We start from the raw sequence: 5,493 nt of genomic DNA on the forward strand, positions 1-5,493 counted from the left end.
CAGCTTTGTCACTTTGTTTATGTCTGTGTTTTTGTGCTTTTATCTGCCAGATTTACTTATGAAATACTGTTAGTGGGGAAAAAGTTTAAATCATTGGCTATTAAGCTATTCCATTGTCTTCCAAAGTGCAGTGAGCCAGTAATCTCACCACTGGACTGGTTGCCAGTACAGATGGGAATCGCATTAAAAAATTGCACTTCCTACTTAAAAAGCACCAATCAGTGAGACCAATGAGCGTATTGCTGTGCCTATAGTTACATGAAGGTGCTCCTCTCAGCAAATCGGTGACTGATGGTTGTTCTAGTCTTCCAGCTTGAAAGGGCAACTCATTTGTTGTCTTTACCTCTAAATGTTAACTGGAGTTTCTCTTGCCTAACGGGCTATTGTAATACATTATTTAAATGAAATAACATTTTCAAGTAAAACTTATCAAGGAACCATCCCATGCTTTATGTTCCATCCATTTACTTGGCTGATTATGTAATGTAGACTTTTGGGGGTTTGTTTTTTGAGGGTGTGTGTGTATATTCCTACTTTGCACCAACTAAATCTACAGCAAGTGACACTGCAGACATTGACCTACTCCCGAATCTACCTCTGAATAACAGACAAGCGCTTCTGACTTGGTACAGGGGTTGTCAGTGGAGCAAAATGCAAATAGTACAGCGGATGTTGCATAATTTGGACATGTGTGGACTATTTTCTGTGGCACAAAATTGAAGTCTACTAAAGAACATGAAAAATAGCTTTGGGAATTCTTTGGTTAAAATGGCGTCAATATGAATGCAGTTCCAACAGTGATGCAGAAGGTGAAAAGGTCAGAGAAATGCATGAGGCTATAGGAGAGAATAGTTGGCACCATGAATGTATGTGGGTATACCAGCTGACCAAGGCTTGTCAGTAGAGGAATATCTCAAAGCAAAAGTAAAAACGGATTACTAAAGAAGAAAACAATCAGCATAACATGGTCAAGTATGTTGCTTGAAGTATGTTACAAGGAGAGGGGTAGAGCAATGCAGCTCTTCCATCAAAGAGTGACTAAAAAAAGATGCTCTTGGAGGAATGGCAGAACATCTATGCAGAAATTGAAAAATGGTATCTTTCATGCTGACAAAAACTGATTTAATAATCAGAAATAGATGTTTGTTTAAAAGAAAAAGAAGAAATAATGTGAAAATTCAACTTATTGTTCCAGTTAGGCAAAATGGATGTACAATACTGTGCAAAAGTTTTGTACCAGCCCTTATTCCTTTATATTCAGTTTATTAAAAAGGATATTAGAGGATTTATTTAAATATGGGCCAACGTAAATGGAAATTCAGTATATTATGCAAAAACAGAGTTTGTACAATTATAACAAAATGGACACTTGGTATCATCACCTTCATGCTTCAACACAACCTGAACTCTTTCAGTAATGTTGAGGTCTGGGCTCTGGCCCATTGTGTTTTTCTATCCAGATATGCTTTAAGAATGGTTTGCACCTTAGGTAACGGAAACTCTAGGTCTTCTTGCCACAATTACTAAATCTTCTAGAAACCTTGGGGTGAGTTTTGACCCACATTTCCTTTTGGGTGATCATGTTAAAGCTGTGGTTCACTATCACTTGTATCACTTAGGAAATCTTTCCAAGTTGAATTCCACTGTGCCACCCTCTGGCTTGCAAACTGTTATTAATGCCTTTATTTCATCATGTCTGGTTTATTGTAATTCATTGTTCGCTTGTCTTAACAAATCTTCCTTGGACCGTCTGCAGATTGTTCAGAACACTGCTCCAAGGCTTCTGACTAAGTCATGTTAGAACTCACATATCTTACAGTTATTAATTCAGTTGCACTGGCTCCCCATTAGTATCAGGATCCACTTTAAGATTCTGCTAATACTTTTAGAGCCCTGTATGGACAAGCACCAGCACAAACTCATACATCCCCTGCAGGTCCCTGAGGTCATGGAATCAGAGCCTGCTGAAAACTGCACGAGTTTTTGCCCCAGTTTCCCCAAGACTCTGGAATTCTCTCCCACTGAGCCTGAGATCTATGGACTCTTTTTACTTTGATGTTCTAGCTTTTTTCATAAAGCATTTCTTTTTCTTGAAAGGTTCTCACTTAAATGGCTCACTGCACACCATGCTGAGATATGTCAGTAATCTTTGACAATTACTTATTTATTCACCTAAAGAAATGCAAACAACTTATGTGATTTGTGGCATGATGCTAGAAACAAAGTGCCTAAAGATACAATTTTAAACAGTTTCTTTGGAAAAATTAGGTGTTATGTCAGGACACAACACAGGTTCATCCTTTGAGTTAGGTGCCTTCTTAATCCTTAGCCCCCACTTTTTTCACACACTGGATTCATGATCAGTCAACAACCACCTCAGAAGAGGAAAACCTCCACTGGGGTTTAACCCATATCTCTCCACTTTTTGTTTTTTGAGCTGCAGAAACCTCTTAGATGACAAAAATTAAAGACCTGCATTAACCTTTTAAGACTATGTTTGAATGATTCATAGTGTTAAGTGGTTCATCAAACACAAACATATTCCTCCAAAAATAGTCAAGTACAAGAATTGGACTGGCAATGAGTGAAAAAGCTGCCAGAACCTGGAGGACTATTGCTTGAGACCACCAAATGACAAGTCTGGCTACTTTGAAGCTAAATATGAATAAACGAGGGATGGCTCAAGACGTTTTACACAGGACTTTATTTACAGTGTTATTTTGAATTACTTAACTTTTTGATAAGATGACATAGATGCATTCGTTTCTGCTATGCTGTGTGTACATGTTACATATCAGCAGTATTTCAACACCTCACAAATGTTACAGTGTTCGTTTAGGTGTTTTAATGACCATGAAAACATGTAACTACGTCTAACCTACACAATAACTCTTCCGAACCGCTTCCAGATAATTCTGCAGGAACAATACCCATGGCCAACTGCTGTGCTTCTCCCGAATAAAGACCGCGGTAAAGTGAGCCGTCATTTGTGAGCCGCGTTCAAGCCAGCTGCCTTCTATCCGCCGCATAAATTTCCTTGCGCTTTTACACCAGTCTTTACGGTAGCGCCTACCAAATTACAATGGAACAGCCCAATACAGCCATCGTGACAGTCTGGTTGCATATTAAAAAATTCATTAAAAATCATTCTTAAAAGTTGATGCCAAGCTTTCAACACAATCCTCTTCTGGGCCAGGTTTTACCCAGATTTACTGTAATATTACTCAGAAATCACAGTAAACTCATATTCAGTGCAATACAGTCAATACACTACAATTATGTCTATTTCAAAAATTCATTAAAAATCATCCTTAGTAGTTGAGGTCTAACTTTCAACACATCCCTCCTCTGGGACACCTACTGTACCTGTGTGCCAAGTTTCATCCAGATTTACTGTAAAATTCCTCAGAAATTAAAGGAAACTTATATTCAACGCAATACAGCCAATACAATAGAATTATGGAAATTTCAAAAATTCATTAAAAATCATCCTTAGTAGTTGAGGTTTCAACCCTTTTTCTAGTCAGTGGGTGTGTGGGCAGACAACTCTGGCTTGTCACCCAGTTGGATTTCCTGGTATTTGTAAGATGGCACTATCTACAAATCAGGACACATTGACTATGATATTTAAAAATGACATGATGACATAGTCCTTGGTCAGTTTACCAAGCATTTCTCAGTTTTGTTCTTTATAGTTCTGTTCATCATATCATTGTTTGTGAGTCCTGGATTATTTGATGATATGTTTACATTATGCATTCTTTTGTTTTCAGTTCCATATTGCTTTTAAGTGTAGTTCTTCTTCAGCGTTCCACAAGTGGATGGAAGACTTGTGAAAACACTCTAGTGTTAAAGCCAGTCTTGTCTTCATGTCTGTTTATGGTTTTGTCTGTGTCAAGCTCGTGTGTCTTAGTCTGTGTTTTAGTTTAGTGGCCTCTTGTCTCTTTCTTGTGTTGAGTCTTACTTCCACTGTCTTCTTATTCCCAATGTATCCCTGCTGTGTTACACAGCTGTCTCCAATTCCCCTAATCGCAATCCTATTTATACATTTTGCCAATCTCCCGGTCTGAAGTACATTATTCTATTCGATTCTATTCTATTTATACAGCGCCAAATCACAACAACAGTCACCTAAAGACACTTTATGTTGCTGGGTAAAAACACAACAATAATACAAAGAAAACCCCAACAATTTAAGTACCCCATATGAGCTAACATTTAGTGTGAGTGGGAAGGAAAAACTCCATTTGAAGAGGTAGAAACATCTGGCAGAAACAGGCTCAAGGAGAGACAGCCATCTACTGTGACTGGCTGAAGTTGATGAAAAGGAGACAGGAAAACATATACACTGTGCAAGAGATGCATACTAACTAATGATTAAATGCAGAGAGGTGTATAAACACAGAACGAGCAAAGAAGGAAAAAATTCATACATGATAGGAAGCCAGCAAGAGCCTATGCTTATTGCAGCACAAATAAGGGAAGATTCAGGAGCACCCGATCCACTATAACTGTATTATTTGTCAAAACTGGGGTTTTTAATGCTAATCTCAAAAGCAGAGACAGGTGTTTGTCTTCTGAATTAATTTAGAATAGAATAGAATTCAACTTTATTGTCATTGCACATGTCACAGGTACAAGGCAAGAAAATGCAGTTTGCATCCATCCAGAAGTGCTTTAGCCATGATATAGATATATTTGAATATATATTAGCAATAATATAGGTATGTATATTACAGAAATGGGTCTATTATGGTATGTTACAATGTACACGGTATGAAGGTATGTTATGAATATGCTATAACTATAAGTATAGTTACAGGCTGTAGTGAGTACAAGCTATGTACAGGCTATGAACAGGATATAAATATGAAAAACTATACAGAATATGAAATAAAAAAAAACTATACAGAATATGAGATATACAGCTATACAGAAATGTGAACTATGCAGGTTATAATTTTTATAAAATTAAAAATGATCGTATTGTACAGAATGATGTGAGCTGCATCCACAGAAGAGAGGTCTAAGAGATGAAGACTCTGATTACCGTTCAACCTTAAAATTCTATAGGAACCACAAGTACACCTAATATTCCAAAATTAAAATCTGGATTTCAGAGCGAGTCAGTGAAGACAAGCAAATATGCTGTCTCTTTATAGTCCCTGTCATGACTCTCTCAGCAGCACTTTTGATCCATCAATATTAAACAATTATTGATGCAGCAGATTGAGATGAAACCTGGCCCAGAGGTACAGTAGATGTCCCAGAGAAGGAATGTGTTGAAAGTTCGACCTCAACTATTCAGGATGATTTTTAATGAATTTTTGAAATAGACAAAATTGTAGTGTATTAACTGTATTGAACTGAACACAAATTTACTGTGATTTCTGAAGGATATTACAGTAAATCTGGATGAAACTTGGCACACAGGTACAGTAGGTGTCCCAGAGGAGGGATGTGTTGAAAGTTGGACCTCAACTACTAAGGATG

Source organism: Haplochromis burtoni, unplaced genomic scaffold, assembly GCF_018398535.1.
Source record: "Haplochromis burtoni strain Fernald_Lab_line unplaced genomic scaffold, NCSU_Asbu1 Contig_289, whole genome shotgun sequence".
In the NCBI taxonomy this organism is placed as follows: domain Eukaryota; kingdom Metazoa; phylum Chordata; class Actinopteri; order Cichliformes; family Cichlidae; genus Haplochromis; species Haplochromis burtoni.